The sequence below is a fragment of the Stigmatopora nigra genome, chromosome 23 (genome assembly GCF_051989575.1).
Source record: "Stigmatopora nigra isolate UIUO_SnigA chromosome 23, RoL_Snig_1.1, whole genome shotgun sequence".
Classification (NCBI taxonomy): Eukaryota; Metazoa; Chordata; class Actinopteri; order Syngnathiformes; family Syngnathidae; genus Stigmatopora; species Stigmatopora nigra.
Window position 1 is genome coordinate 7,600,720 of NC_135530.1, and position 16,881 is coordinate 7,617,600.

Consider the following 16,881-nt stretch of genomic DNA (forward strand, 5'->3'; position numbering starts at 1 on the left):
ATAATTAGGTGAATTGTAAATAAAATAATTGGTTTAGGATGAGCATATTTTCCCTAAGAATGGAGTAACATGGAATGTTTTTCAAAGTGCACTTGAAAGAACATTGTCTGTTGTCCTGGCAGGAGGAAATATGCTTTGTCACAGGTCATATTGATGACTTTAAGGATATTACAGATTGGATAAGCATTGGTCAATTGATACAACCAAATAACGTTGCTTTTTACTGCTTTAAGGGCATGCAAATTGGTGAGAACTTTAGCAACGATGGGGTTAATACGCCTGAATGTTACAGTGATAACGAGTGACAATAACAAGCTTAGATAAGGGAGGGAAAGGGGAAATTCTCCAAATTCCAGAATCTGGCTTAGAAACAGGTTATGTTAGTCGTTTTGGGTTTTTGACAGGATGTGGTAGTACATTAATTCTGGGAAATTTTGGGAAATTGGGGACCCCATATCTAAAACAAGTTTGAGACAAATGTGTAAATAGGCTCTATTTGGCGCTGGATGCACGAATTCTAGTGGGGCCTTTCATGTTTTGAAACAAGTGACGCTTTAGGTAGATGGGTTGTCTATGAACAAAATGGGATGGGGGAAATTCGCTTACAAATTCGGCGTGTTATCTTGGTTCATAAAATTTGGAGTCAAGGCGACGTAATAAAGGCCATAGGCGTCATGTTGTATAAATTAGGCGTGGATGAATTTGTTTTACAAATGGGGGAGATTATTTTATCACCTGGGGGAAAAAAAAAAGTGGAAACAAAATTGGATGGCCGCATTAAAAGGTGATTGGCATGCTATTAAAGGGAATTGGGATTTTCCAAAAACATGATAGGGGGCCATTAGGTCATGGCGGCTGTGAAAATAAAAACCTTAGATGTGAAACTATTGCCACCTCAATTCGGGGAACAAACAGCTAAACTGATAGCATTAAAAAGGATATAACTTTATGTGAAACTTGAAGGTAATTTTTTTACAAACGGTTAAAATGCTAGAGTGGGGGTGTGTATATTAAAGGATCTACTAATGAATGCGGGGTGGATCCAGACTTTCCGGAATGTGGGGTATTCATGGCGTCCTCGAGAATTTGTGGATTTTCTCCGGGTACTCCAGTTTACTCCCACAAAATGAAATTATGGATGCTAGACTGGTTGAACACACTAAATTCTTCTTTTTATGAGTGTGAGCGTGAATGATAGTTTGTCTTTTTGTGTTTTTTGATTGGCAGACCACCGAGACATAATCTATCAATAAAAGATCAATAAAGAAAATAATTTGGGCTTGAGTCAAGGGAAGACCTATGTCTCGACAAGGGGGAGGTGGCCTTGCTACAACGGCACTTCAAGGCTTAGGGTTTAAATCTATATGCATACCCACATATCCATTTCAAAAAATACATATAGATTTTATTTTATTTTTATTAGATCATATGGATATCATTCCACGATATGGAATTCCAGAAACTATTTATAGTGATAATGGCTCCCATTTTGTTAAAATAATAGTTGTCTACCATCCACAATTGGCGGACCTTATATGAAGTCCTGTTTGGTAGACCTTACAAATTGTTATTATTCACCACACAATGACAATTGGATGATGAGGCGAATCTATCAGAGAAAAAAAAAAAAACGCACACACCAAATTTAGACTATCAGAGGGAGATTTTGCTTCTCAACAGGAAACGGACGAAGCGACGGTGATTCTTGAAGACTGGATGCTGATAAGCAGCATAAAAGAAGAAACATCGGAGCAACGCAAAGTGGGAGGGTCCTTGTTACTAAAAGGGGACACGGATGCACCTTTCCCACAGTAAGAAGGTTGTCTAAATTGAAACGTTTCAAGAGGAAAACTCCCTAAACAAAGACAAAAAGTCATAATTGAAAACAATTATTGCTTTTGGGGCAATGAGATTAATGATGATTGTGATTCTATTCCTTTCCACAGTAGGGTTGTTTTCTCCAGTTGGAGAAAAAGGCGGAGGCGTTTCAATTGAGGATACACCTTCTTACGGGAGGGTAAACCGAGAAACATATACATTTACATTTAATTAACATTACCTACTAAATCAAATTTCCAAAATGAAAATATATATTTGGACTCGGCGACGTCCCGGTTGCCATACAAAGGGGCAATCTATGGTGGGAAATATGTGTGGTACATTAACAGCAAAAAATTGAAGATTGGGAAAAGCCTTGTTGCAGAAATTGGTCAAGATTGAAAAGCTTGGACTGACATATTAACCTGTGAAATTTATTTCTGAAACAGGGATTTCCCAAATGGGGGATAATTGGGCGCTGTTAATGGAGTGTAAAGAGGACAAGCACTAGGTGGAACTACTTTGGTAAAAGGGTGGTCTCAATTGAAACATTGAGGGGACGGGTAAAATAAACTTTCTGACTTAATAAAATACGGGAAACACCAATATTAATTGAAAAGATTATTGCTCAGCAAGCAATACCATAAAACTATAGGGAACTCTTTTATATTGGGTTTGACGTCTCCATATAGTTTCAATTGAGACTAAACCATCTTACAAAAGATTAGGATAACCTACCAGACAAGGGAAAATACGATGGGATCTAACAACTCCCTCAATCACCATTCTTTTGGGGAAAAGTGTTTTTACAAATGAAAAAACGTGTCCTACTTGGCAAGAAAGAAAAAAAAAATATTGAAACAGTGTTTATCCTGTTACGCAGTAAATAGGAAGTCAATTTTTCCACTGTTTAATTATTTTACCTGCTTAAACCTTACAGGGCATGGTCTGAAGCTGGGGGCGATAAATGACGTGGTGTACCGGCGTTCTAAAACAAACTACACCCCTGATACCACGTTCTGGCCTATGGTGGCGGGGTGGTAGATAAATTATACGACTCCTGCCGAAACGCGGCAGGACTAGGTACTTTGGTCTCACTGCTCTTACCGGTGTCTGTTTTTCCATCCACAGTGGAGGAGATACAATTGGCGGCTCAGAATTCGGAGGTGAAGGGTCGACCCTCCCGACATCGTCGAGAGGCATGGAGGGAAGGAGATCCAACATACATTGATGCGATTGGCATCCCCTGGGGCGTACCAGATGAGTATAAGCTGGCTAATCAGATCGCAGCAGGTTGGGAGTCTATCTTCCTTCTAATCACCCCAAACAAAAATGTGGATAGAATAAATTACTTACATTACAATGTCCAAAATTTGGAAATTATATTAAACAGGGATTTGTGGCCATGAAGGAACAACTGGCAGCTACCAGTCTGATGGCGTTCCAGAATCGCATAGCGGTGGATATGATCCTTGAAACAGGGGGCGTGTGTGCAATGTTTGGAAAACAATGTTGCACCTTCATACCGAACAACGCGTCACCCAGTGGATCTCTCACCAGGGCCATTACTGGCCTGCAAACACTGAACCGCAATATGCAAGAGCACTCTGGAGTAGATACGTCCGCATTGTCAGATTGGTGGGATAAGACCTTTGGAAAATCTAAAGATTTGGACTATAGGCACAATTACCGCTATCCTAACATTGTGTGGGTGATGTAGTATCCCCTGTTTGCGCTCCTTGCTAAGCCGACTTATAACTACTGCAATGGCCCCTACAAATTCTAAAGTACATGAGTTGTATCTTATGGGACGGTTTGGGGAAAGCAGTGAGGTCCAGGAGTACGGTAAATCCGAGGACCAATTGGACGAATATAATTATGTTTTTTCTCTTTCAGACCAGCCATGGGAGTAAGGAGTAGGCGGATAAAATCGCAGTCACCGACATTTCCATTTAGTGATTACTAAGAAATGACTAATAACATACATATAAAAACGGGGGAATGTTGGGTTTATTCTGTTTTATTATTATAATAGTTATATTAATTCATTTCTTTATTAAATCATTCTCTTTCCTTTCTTTGTATTAATTCATTACTTTGTTAAATCATTCTCTTTCTGTTTTTCAAAAGTGTTGAGGTCACGCCAAGTCATCTTTAACCTAGACAGCCTGTTCCAGGATGGTTATACAAACAATCCACCCAATCTGGGTCCTTGAGATTTGGTGGGCCCTTGGTTACGAGGACAGGGCTATTCGGACAATAACAAGAATATTGTTATCGTTATGTAACCGTACACTTCGGGTTTTTCTGTATGTAACGATTATATGATTATGATTATATTATATGATTCTTAGGTCAAGGAGGTTGTATAATTACTCTAATCTAAATGTTGTTAGGTCTAGTCCCTGTTTTTGTTATTAGTAAAATACTTTGATTGTTATTGTAGTCCCAGATGTTGTTTTTACTCATACGTGATGGAATGATCAACAACTCTGTAACTTGTGACCATAAGAATGGGACGAAAACGTCTATTAGAGAAGACGTTCGGAAGTTGTAAGGTGACACTTGCTGTAACGCTCCCCTCCGGAGGCTTTTATCTGTTGTATCCATTTCTATTTAATTAAATGTCAATAATTGAATAAGATGTCTTCCTGCAGTTATTGATAATTACGGACGAAGGTAATTATTAATGAACCTGACAGTTTCTTTAAAGTTTTTCTTTTATACAGATAGCCAGATTAGAGTCATCATTCAGCTCCAATCGTGTAGTGAATAATGGCGTTTGGTATGGTAACGAAATATGGAACATTTTGTCAATTCAGTCAATTAATCTGTTAACACAATTTGGATGCCATTATCCCTATACATCAATGGTACTTTGGAATTTCATATGATGCACTGTTTTTGTTTTTCTCAGTGCTTCAAAATTTCGCATTGCAGATTTGTTCCTCCAATCCAATGCATTATCATCAAAAAATTTCTCTGGACTAAACTATTTTCCTTGATTTTTCATCGCCATCCAAAAATGCTTATTGGCGATTTCAGAAATTGATTTCAAATTTCCAATCCTTCGCTGCCATCCCTGAAAAGGGCTTATTGGCAGTTCAGAAATTGATTCCAATTTGCTCAATCCTTTTCCACCTTGATATCTAAGGGATCAATTATATCTTGGTGGATGGCCAATCAAAAACACAAAAACACAAACAACCATTCACGCTCACACGCATTCATAATTAGACATCAGTGGTCAGCAATTTTTTTTTCTAGTGGAGAGGTTGGCAGCTAACCACCTTTTGCTGTCCTATCAGCACTAATCGTTCTCAAAAGAACCAGGTCAACGGCATTTGGTTGCCATCAATTGTTTGATGCCTATGCAATCCGTTATATTCTAATAGTCATTAATATGACTTGCGCTAAAGCATATCTCATCTGTTGATAGGCGAGCGAGACACATCATTCCGTGCACTGAATGATCTATGATGCTCACATAATCCCAGAGAAATCATGCCTTTCCTAAATTAATTATTTTATCTAAACTTTACCTAATAATTTGGATCAATGCCATTTCTGCATTGTTTTCTTCTCGTTTGATATCATTAATACTTTGGATGAATGCCATTTCTGTCTCCTCTGCCTCTAAATTCTTATCTCCCTCTGCTCTTGTTGATGCGAGGTAACCTGAGACATCTTGTCTTGAATTCCAGGAGACTCCTGGAAACACTTAGTTGGCCGACCAAGCATTCATCCGTGCATACCTTACGTTTCTATTTTAATTTAACGACATACGTAATCCTCACATGTATGCATCCCTTATCTCCCACTATTGGAGCGTTTTTCTTCGACTCGTTCACGAATGGAAAAACGGGATTTCACCAGCCTTGTTATATATAAATTTTTAAATGCACTTACCGTCTGTCTGCCTCCTCTTTTCTCCGGCCGGGTTCCTTTCTTCAAACGGGCCGCGATCGACCGAAAAACCCCCTCTTTCAAAGTAAGAGGGCTGACGTCAGTAATTCTTGGCCTTCAGTCCACCGCGGTCCGAGAAATTCAGAAATGAATCTCCGGGGTTTTCGGCACCAGAAAATGTCAGGTTTAAGACCATATACATTCAATAATATCGGAGCAGAGGAAACACACAGCCAGTCGTGATGAGAATTTAAACCACTTCATATGAAGGAGGACGCCAGAATAGCCAGAGCAGAAAGATAGTCTATCTTCCTGAATGACCGTTTGGAATTCCTGGCGACTCCCTACAAACAACCTGGTTTTATTAGAGACAAGTCATAAAAATGGGAGGCGTTAATACAAATGAAGGAGGTGGAATGCAAAAGGTGTAGTGCACATTTTAACCAATAGGTGTAAGTTAAATTCTATTCTAGTAACTTAATACATCATAGTGAAAAGGGTGCAAGACTAAATATAAGAATACAAATATATTTCACAGTATATCATATATGTCATATTTTGAGAATAGTCGCACGTTGAAGTAATATCAGCCTTATGTCCTAAGACAGGGTTAGTTGCGCAATGGATAATGCGTCTAACTACGAAGCAGGAGTTTCCAGGTTTGACTCCTGGCTAGCTCGATTATCTGTTTTTATTCCTGATACACAATTGGGAATACATCTGTTGGGTTTATTCTGTATTACTATTATAATAGTCGTATTAATTCATTTCTTTGGTAAATCATTCTCTTTCTATTCTCTGTATTAATTCCTTTCTTTGTTTAAATCATTCTCTTTCTATTTTCAAAGTGTTGCGAGGTCACGAGTATTGCCAAGTCATCTTTAACCTGGACGGCCTGTTCCAGGATGGTTATACAAACAATCCACCCAATCTGGGTCCTTGAGATTTGGTGGGCCCTTGGTGATGAGGCCAGGGCTATTCGGCCAATAACAAGAATGTTGTTATCGTTATGTAACCGTGCACTTCGGGCTTTTCTGTATGTAACCATTATATGATTATGATTATAATATATGATTCTTAGGTCAAGGAAGTTGTATAATTACTCTAATCTAAATGTGTTAGGTCTAGTCTCCTGTTTTTGTTATTGGTAAAATACTTTGTTATTGTAGTCCCAGATGTTGTTTTTACTCATACGTGATGGAATGATCAACAACTCTGTAACTTGCTTTGATTCATGACCATAAGAGTGGGACGAAAACGTCTATTCGAGGAGACGTTCGGAAGTTGTAAGGTGACACTTGCTGTAACGCTCCCCTTCGGAGGCTTTTATCTGTTGTATCCATTTCTATTTAATTAAATGTCAATAATTGAATAAGATGTCTTCCTGCAGTTATTGATAATTACGGACAAAGGTAATTATTAATGAACCTAACAACATCATTTTGATCATTTTCACCCGCAAAGTTTGGATTACAATGGGCCTGTTGCACAATAGACAGGGCTAATGGCGCAATCGACAACGCGTCTGACTATGAATCAGGAGATTCCAGGTTGACTCCTGGCTAGCTCGGTTATCTGTTTTTATTCCTGATACACAATTGGGAATACATCATTTTGATCATTTTCACCCACAAAGTTTGGATTACAATGGGCCTGTTTCGCAATAGACAGGGCTAGTGGCGCAATGGACAACGCGTCTGACTACGAATCAGGAGATTCCAGGTTCGACTCCTGGCTAGCTCGGTTTTCTGTTTTTATCCCTGAAACACAATTGGGAATACATCATTTTGATCATTTTCACCCGCAAAGTTTGGATTACAATGCATAATAGACAGGCCTAGTGGCGCAATGGACAACGCGTCTAACTACGAATCAGGAGATTCCAGGTTCGTCTCCTGGCTGGCTCGGTTTTCTGTTTTTATTCCTGATACACAATTGACAATACATCACTTTGATAATATTAACCCACGACATTTGGATTACCATGGGCCCGTTCTCCCATAGAGGGTTAGTGGCGCAATGGATAACGCGTCTGCCTACGAATCAGGAGATTCCAAGTTCGACTCCTGACTAGCTCGGTTTTATGTTTTTATTCCTGATACACAATTGGGAATACATAATTTTGGTCATTTTCACCCACTAAGTTTGGATTACCATGGGCCCTCTCTCCAATTGACGGGGCTAGTGGCGCAATGGACAGCGCGTCTGACTATGAATCAGGAGATTCCATGTTCGACTCCTGGCTAGCTTGGTTATCTGTTTTTATTCCTGATACACAATTAGGAATACATCACTTTGATAATATTAACCCACGACAATTGGATTACCATGGGCCGTTCTGCTAATAGCCAGGGCAAGTGGCGCAATGGATAACGCGTCTGGCTACAAATCAGGAGATTCCAGGTTCGACTCCAGGCTTGCTCGGTTTTCTGATTTTATTCCTGATACACAATTGGCAATACACCAACACACCAAACTTTCACAATAAAAGAATGCTACATTATCGATTTCTTTTTAGCACAAAATTGACAGCACCCTTTCGAATCTGTTGATCATTAGAATGGAATTTATAGATGTTATTTTTTCTTATTTAGGAAATGTTTCTTTCTAATTCCATTGATTAAGATTTGACTTACTTTGGAATCCTTGTCTCGTTGAATTTGAGCTTTATTTTTGCTTGTTTAGACTTGTACCACTTCACCCAGTGGGTCTAGCCCCACAGGTTCGTTCCTATGGTAAGAAGACAATAGTCAGGATCCTCACAAGTACTACATTTTATCCTTACAAAAATAACTTACTCCCTTACAAACAAAATTATGAAAATTACGGTATATTTTGGGATTAATATGGTGACATGTTCGAGTAATTGTGCCTAATGAATTAAGCAACTCAAGCCACCATGCATCTTTGTTTTAACATTGAAGAATGCTTTCAATGGCATCTGGCTTTGTCAACTTTCCCTCAGGGGCAAATTCCAGACTTTGCAATTTAAAGACAAGAGATGTGATAATTATCATTATCGACTGATCAGAAAATTCCGTTTTCCACTTGAATATTGAGCATCATTAAAAAAAATCATATTGTTTCCATTTCAAATGAAAAACATGATTAAAAGAAAAAAAAGCTCAAATAAACATTGCTTTGGATCATAAAAAAACGGACTATTCAGGGCTTTTGATCCATTTCTCTGAATCCAAATTAAAAGAACAAAATCTAAAAATTAGATCTAAAATGGTCCGGCCCACATGAGTGTCCCCATTATGGAGTTGACATTGATGTGGCCCGCGAACCAAAGTTAAGGGTTAGCTAAGCTTATTTGGTTTCAAAACAACATTTATGGATACAGACAAAACACTTACCCCAATTATGTTCCACCATGAATTCAGAGTGATCTTTTTTCCTATGTTGGCAAGGCAAGTATCATGTTGTCATTACAAAGGCCTTTTGAAACAAAGTGACTCAGCGGCAATGACCAATCAAATGTCCGACTTTGAATATGAATGTGTATATGTGTGTATGTGTATGCATGTGTGTGAACGTGTATGTATGTGTGTGTATGTGTATGTATGTGTGTGTATGTGTATGTATGTATGTATGTATGTATGTATATATATATATATATATATATATATATATATATATATATATATAACATGAATTTCACTCTCTCTACCCGTATTCTATATGGTGTACTGTATACTTGGGGGGGGGGGGGGGGGGGGGGAAGATGAAATTAAAAAAAATTAAATAAAAAAATAAAAAAACATTTGGAACTAAATTCAAATTAAGCATTTTTGAAGGGAAATCCCTACTTTGCGGAAATTCACTTATTGCGGGTGGTCCCGGTTCTCATTAACCGCGATAAGCGAGGGAACACTGTATTACACTCTTCTGAATGTTTAGAGAAACTATACATAACTTAGCACAAACTATTGTTACTCTATCTTTACGAACTCATCCGATCTTCTGTTTGATGAATAACTGTTTTATTTAATTGATTTTATGTGTGTGTTCATCATTGACTTGACAAAAAGCCTAATTGTCATCATACCCAGCTGCGTATGACACTAAGCGAGAATCAGACTACTAGATCAACAAGCCACAGGTGTGGGCAACTTTACCTTTTGGTTCTAAAATGGTCACTAATGTGCCAGATTCAATGTAACAATTACAAAAATGGAGAGCTCATCTGAGAGCTGAATTAGTCTGTTTAGTAAGGTTCCTCTCACACCTAAAGCGAGAATCATACCACCAGACCAAGGCGTCACAATTTCTTGTGAGATGACCTTCTGATAGCCAGTGTTTACAAATGTGCCTGAATCCCGTAGAAGCTACAGCTGCAAGATTGCTGGGCTCATCCGGGAGTCGTACCCGGGACTCCTCGCACCTGAAGCAACAATTATACCACTGGACCAAAGATCCACAGGTACAAGTTATTTGACCCTTTGATTCTCAAGGGTTACCAATGTGCCAGATTCCCGTCAAAATTACTGTTCCAAGATTGCAGTGCTCGTCCGGGAGTCGGGCCCAGAACCTCTTGCACCTAAAGCAAGAATCATACCACTACACCAACGAGCCACAGGTTCAGAGAATTTGGACCCTTTGATTCTCAATGGTTACCAATATGCCAGAATCCCTCCAAAGTCATAGTTCCAAGATTGCAGGGCTCATCCAGGAGTCAGACCCAGGACCTCTCGCATTCAAAGAGAGAATCATACCACTAGACCAATGAGCCACAGGTGGAGGTCTGTTGACCCTTTGGTTCTCAATGAGCCAGATTCCCATCAATGTCACAATTCCAAGACTTCACGGCTCATCCGGAAGTCGGACCCGAGACCTCCCGCTCCAAAGGCAAGAATCATACCACTTGACCAATGAGCCACAGATGGAGAGATGTTGACCCTTTGATTCTCAATGGTTACCAATATGCCACATTCCCATCAACGTCACAGTTCCGTGATTTCAGGACTCTTCACACCCAAAGCGAGAATCATAGCACAAGACCAACGAGCCACAGGTACAGTGTACCCGACCATTTGATTCCCAATGGTTACCAGTGTGCCAGATTCCCATTAAAATCACAGTCCCAAGATTGCAGGGCTCGTCCGGGAGTTGGACCCAGGACCTCTAACACCCCCTAAGCAAGAATCATACCACTAGACCAACGACCCACAGGTGCAGTGTGGCTAACTCTTTGATTCCCAATGGCTACCAATGTGCCAGATTGCCGTCAATATCACAGTCCCAAGATGGCAGGGCTCGTCCTGGAGTCAAACCCAGAACCTCCCGCACCCTTAGCTAGAATTATACCACTAGACCAACAAGCCACAGGTACAAAGCAGCCGACCCTTTGATTCCCAATAGTTATCAATGTGCCAGATTCCCGTCAAAATCACAGTCCCAAGATTGCAGAGCTCGTCCGGGAGTTGGACCTGGGACCTCTTGCGCCCTAAGCAAGAATCATACCACTAGACCAACGAGCTACAGGGATGGCATGGCCGACCCTTTGATTCCCAATGGCTACCAATGTGCCAGATTCCCGTCAAAATCACAGTCCCAAGATTGCAGGGCTCATCCGGGAGTTGGACCCAGGACCTCCCGCACCCTAAGCAAGAATCATACCACTAGACCAGTGCTTCTCAATTATTTACAGTTAGGCCCCTCCTAGCAAGAATAAAACTATTCGCGCCCCGCCTCCTCCACTTCCCACCGTGACTATAAATAAAATCATTTCATAAAATTGTTATAAGTACAACATTTTATCCTTATTAACATTAAAGAAAAGGAAAAAAGAAAGAAATATAGTCAAACTTACAAAGAATAACTTTATTAAATCTTGTTTTAAGTCTGCAACAGAAAAGATTTTAAGTGCATCAATGCCTGAAATAAAAAATAAAGGAGAGCGCCAGATTCCCGTCAATATCACAGTCCCAATATTGCAGGGTTTTCCAGGATATGGACGCAGAACCTCTCGTATCCTAAGCGAGAATCATACCACTAGACCAGTGATTTTCAAACTTTTTTGGCCACCGCCCCCTTCACCGCCGGGCCAAAATGCCAACGCCCCCCTCTTTACCCCTTTCCAACGAACGCTAGAACGACTATATTGCTAAATGTCACAAGAATTGGTTGATTCTTCAATCACAAACAGTTTGAAGACTAAAAAAAACAATTTTAATAAACAAAAATGGTTATCATTTATTCTTCAATTACAACACCTTGAACTGAACTTGAAATAAATTGTAAAACTGAACGAGTAACCTAAAATGATTTCTGTCGTGATGATGAGAAAATCGCGCACGTATAGTTGCTTTCTGGCAGCTATAAAAACTGACTTGCATGTGGAGAGAAGCTTAAATAAATAGAAGACAGGCGCCTCAGATATTATTCGCTAATTTCGTTTCTTTTAATAGACCAATGCGCAGTTCACCTCGAATCATAAAAATTGATAGCTGATGCATTAAGCCGGTCGCTGTGCGCATACGTCTGTGGTTAAGCGTTGCCGGCGCGCTATTGTGTGCTCCTCTGCGGCTGACTGGATGGTGGTGGTTTCCCCAGTCGCCTGCATCGACGATAAACTCGCGACAATTAGTGATATACGGTATATGCGCGCTGCTCGTGGGCGCTCGAGCAGACAACGTTTCTTGTTTCAATAAAGCTTGTTTTTTGTCGACTTTTTATTACAGACAATCAATTTTTCCGGTCTTTCTACAAACACCAACGTCACATTTTACTGTAATTGCTCCATCGCCCCCTTCACTATTTCAACGCCCCCCATTCGCCTGTTTATTCGTCAGCGCCCCCCTGAAAGTTCACACCACCCCCCGGGGGGCGGTACCGCCCACTTTGAAAACCACTGCACTAGACCAACGAGCCACAAGTGCTAGACTGGTTGACCCATTGATTTTCAAATGGTAACCAGTGTGCCAGATTCCCTTAATGTCACAATTCCAAGTTTAGTGGGCTCATTTGAGAGTCCAACCCAGGACCTCTCACCCCCGAAGTAAGAATCGTACTACTAGACCAACGAGCGACAGGTGCAAACCTGTTGACCCTTTGCTGGTCAATATGCCAGATGCCCTTCAAAGTCACAGGTCCAGGATTACAGGGCTCATCCGTGTGTCGAACCCAGGACCTCTCACACCTCAAGTGAGAATCATGCCACTAGACCAAGGGTGGCCAACCCGCGGCTCGCGAGCCGCATGCGGCTCTTTGCCCGGTTTCATGCGGCTCTTACGTCCATATCAAAGTTTGTATTTGTGTTTTATTTTTATTTGCGTGTGCGCTTCGCTTGAGTTCAATACGGTATTTTCGTCCAATGCGCATGTACTTGAGATGAAAATACCTCAAAGTTTCCCAGTAGGAGCAAGGTCATTTGAGTAAACGTTTTTAACAGAGTTGGAGAGCTCCCGTGAACCAGAAGCGACAATGAACGGCGTCGCGCACACAAAAAGTATCCCAAAGATCGAGCGTCGGCTGAAAAAGCCACACCCCCTGCGAGGCAGACCAATGGCGAGAGTGCTTAGCCGGGAGCAGCCAATAGGAGAGCGAGGTGTACACCCACGTGGTGGGCGAGCTGGTTAAAAGCCTTTCATAATAAATGACAGCTCACAAGGAGCGAATGTTGCGCAAAAATAGGCTCTGATTTTATGACAGAAGTCCCACTAAGTAACATGCATAGTAAAAGAAAAACACGATTGTAAATTATTATATTTTTGTTTGTGGACTTGGTTGAACTGAGAGTTTGTCTGTGTAAGACAGTGCACACAATGTTCATTGTTGATAATGACTGGCCTGTGCTGTTAGTACTGTAGGAGTCAATTTATTTCATTACTATGCTGGTGTGTGACATATACAATAAATCTGGCTGAGCAAAGGTATGTGTGTGATGTGGCTCTTTGCGGTAACACAGTAAAAAATGTGGCTCTTTGCGGTAACACAGTGAAAAATGTGGCACTTGGTCTCTGACTGGTTGGCCACCCCTGCTCATATCCTTTTTCAAATTATTCTTAGTACCTATTTTTTTCCCGCACTGGGAGTATTTGCAGCATTTTTTTCTACACTGGGAACTTTTTTGTGGCCATTATCAACGCAAGATGAGTGTGACGTCGCGTCCTCATTATCTGATGGGGGAGTGAGGAATATCAAGCAGGCCTCGGAGCGAGCGCGAGCCGAAGCCGACGCTCTCCATCAAAAGGGCCAAGCCGACGCCGAGGCGGAGCGCCACACGGTGGAAGCCCGGCTAGAGGCCGAGCAGAAGTCGCTGCTGCAAAAGGAGCTGGAGGAGGAGCTCCCTCGGGTCAAGGGCGAGAAAGGCGAACCCGTCAAGCAAAAGGCCCAGGTGAAGGAGGAGCCCGGGCCGGGCTACGAGAGCTGCAGAGCAGCCGAGAGGCCGACCGCCTCAAGATGACCATCGCTGACCTGGAGAAGGAGAGGGAGGAGCTGAGGAAGGAGGCGGAGGAGCAACAGAAACATTCCAAAGAGGCACCATTTCATGGAGGTCCTTAAAATGGAGGGGTGGAGCTGTTGGAAGAGGAGAACAAAACGCTGAGAGTAACCCTGGGCCGTCTCCAGATGGCCGCGTCTCAGAGAAAGGACACCGCCGAGGTCCAGACTCAGAAGGACGAGCAGTCACTTTCTGCCGCCGTCTCAGTCATCACAATGAAAGTTTTCAACGGCTTCCAGCCCGACGGAGAGAAGAAAGACGCGGCTTGGCCTCGGACCTACGATGGAATCCAAAAAGAAAAGGTTCCCGCCCAACGCCTCCGCGACATCGGCGTCCTGACCAAGAAAGACCTGGACAAAGTGCGGGTGCGGGACCTGGCTAAACACGGACGGATATTTTGACGTGTGCAGCTTTTCCTCTGCTTTCAATTCCATGGTTTGAATCGGACCAAAGTTAGGGCTTTTTACTTAACCCCTGGTGTTATGGTAAAAGTGACAGAAAAGTTTGGTGGTGAGAATAATAGTAAAGATGGGATCACTGGCCACGCCCCAAAACTATTTGCCATGAATGCAGCCGGTGCTTACCTGCTCGCCCACCAGTGACATCATGGGCTGGTATTTCCATGAAATCAGACAGTTATTAATTGCTTTAGAGTAAATGACTTCAGCATGTGTGTGTGTGAGAAATTCCTGATTTGTCATGACAAACGTTTGTGTGCGCTGAAATCAAAAGCATGTTTCCCAACCTTTACTTAAACTTGACACACATTTCTGAAAAGAAAAATAACTTTTAGACAAATGAGGTCAAGGGTGACGATTTTACAATATAACCACATGACTCTTTCTTTTTGTTTTTTTTTCAAATTTTTTTCTCCTCCTGTGTGTGTTTGCGTGTGTGTGTGTGTGTGTGTGTGTGTGTGTGTGTGTGTGTGTGTGTGTGTGTGTGTCATTTTCCAGTTGCAGGCTGAAATGTGCACTTTTTTCCAGTGGCTTCTTCTTCTTATTATTGAAGCACTGTGGCTGCAATGGGAAATTGGTCCAAAGGTATAACAAAATCATTGTCCAGCGTGGTCATGTCTGTCATTCCACCTTTCACGCCAGATTCCGTATTGTTGTTTTCAGAGACAATGGGGCAGTTGAAAGGAAGCGGGCAAGAATTGGAGGAATCCTGCTGCACTCCCCCGCGATAATGTTCAAAGCGGCTCTCTCTGACCTCTCTGGCTGGCCTGGCTAACCTGGCTGTCCTTTGTCCCTCCTTGCCTGCACCGAGAGGAGGACGTTATCTGAAAGGCAGGGGCGTGGCCTTCCTGGCTAATTCTGGGGAATTCTCCACACCTCAGGAATGTCAATAAAATTGCCTTCCGAGGAAGTCTTTTGCACTTTGAGCTTTTTGCTGAAAGACACGTAAGCCCTTTTCTTATCTTAACTCTTCTTTTATTTTCTCAACTCTTCTTTTCTTTTCTTAACTCTCCTTTTCTCTTCTGTTCTCTTCTGTTCTCTTCTGTTCTCTTCTGTTCTCTTCTGTTCTCTTCTGTTCTCTTCTGTTCTCTTCTGTTCTCTTCTGTTCTCTTCTGTTCTCTTCTGTTCTCTTCTGTTCTCTTCTGTTCTCTTCTGTTCTCTTCTGTTCTCTTTTCTTTTCTTTTCTTTTATTTTCATTTCTTTTCTCCTTGCCAATGATCTTTCATGTCCAATCAAGAGCGATAACAAATAACATCTTTTACGCATCGCTTTTGAGTATTTGTTATTGGTTTTAGGGGGTTAAAGGTCCGGCTCTGGTTCTGGTGGCCCGTGCCCTTTTTGAGGAGAAAAAGAGAAAGCCAAACGTTCCCATTTTGGACATGCCATATTATTTGGGCACAAACAAGAAGAGAATTTTTAGGACTTGATGTCATTGGATTGTTACTTTGACACCAAACCTTTCCTGTTTTGGACGAGTGAAACTTGAAAAGCATCCCTTTTGTCTTAAGGCATTTGAACGCTTTATTTCATGACGTATTTACTCAACATAAAGAAGCTCTAAAAGTATGCGTTATTGTTTTCGTTAAAAACAACAATAACCTTGCTATCCTAAAAACTCAAACTTAGTATTTGCTTTGACTGCTTGTATTATTCATACGTTAACTTGAATGTTTGCTCTGTTATGTTGGAGCCGTACCAATGACATTTTCCAGTTTCCAGTGTCTTGTGATGACATTTTTTTTAGGTTTAAAAACTATGTAAAAAACGCAAAAAAAACAGACTAAAATAGAAATTATAGGCAAGATATGCCGTCGCGCAAAAGGCGGAAAAATCTTGGCCACGTCAGTGTCCTCCGTATTCAAAAGATGTTGACTGTCATTCATATTTGAACGATGAAAAGAAGCTTTTCTGCCTGCAGGGGCAGACTTTGAGCTGCAAAACCACTTTGGAATTTTGTTATTCTGCTGCCAACAAAACAAACAACAAGTCATTGTCATTGTCGTTGGGTAGGTCTTTTTTATTTGGAAAAACATTTTGCTGTAATTGTCATCCATAATTAGATGGCCTACATCAATTAAGGTGTACGTAAGTGGAAAAACACACGGATGGTTTCTTTGCATTTTTTCATCAATTGGATCTAGCCAAGCTATGCAAAAATTATTAAGACATCACAAAGTATCCTTTGCTGAAAATCTCTCTGTGGGATTTGATCTGATTGCGGAAAGCGACGCCATTCGTCTCCTTCAAGCGCAA

At 41.3% G+C, this 16,881-nt stretch overlaps 2 non-coding genes across 2 annotated transcripts; both read left to right on the forward strand.

Moving 5' to 3' along the window:
• Positions 1–7,394: 7,394 nt before the first annotated feature.
• On the forward strand, positions 7,395–7,467 carry trnar-acg (transfer RNA arginine (anticodon ACG)). The gene has a single exon. It is a non-coding gene; the product is annotated as a tRNA-Arg (tRNA).
• Positions 7,468–7,902: 435 nt separating this feature from the next.
• Positions 7,903–7,975, forward strand: trnah-aug (transfer RNA histidin (anticodon AUG)). The gene has a single exon. It is a non-coding gene; the product is annotated as a tRNA-His (tRNA).
• The last annotated feature ends 8,906 nt before the right edge of the window (positions 7,976–16,881 follow it).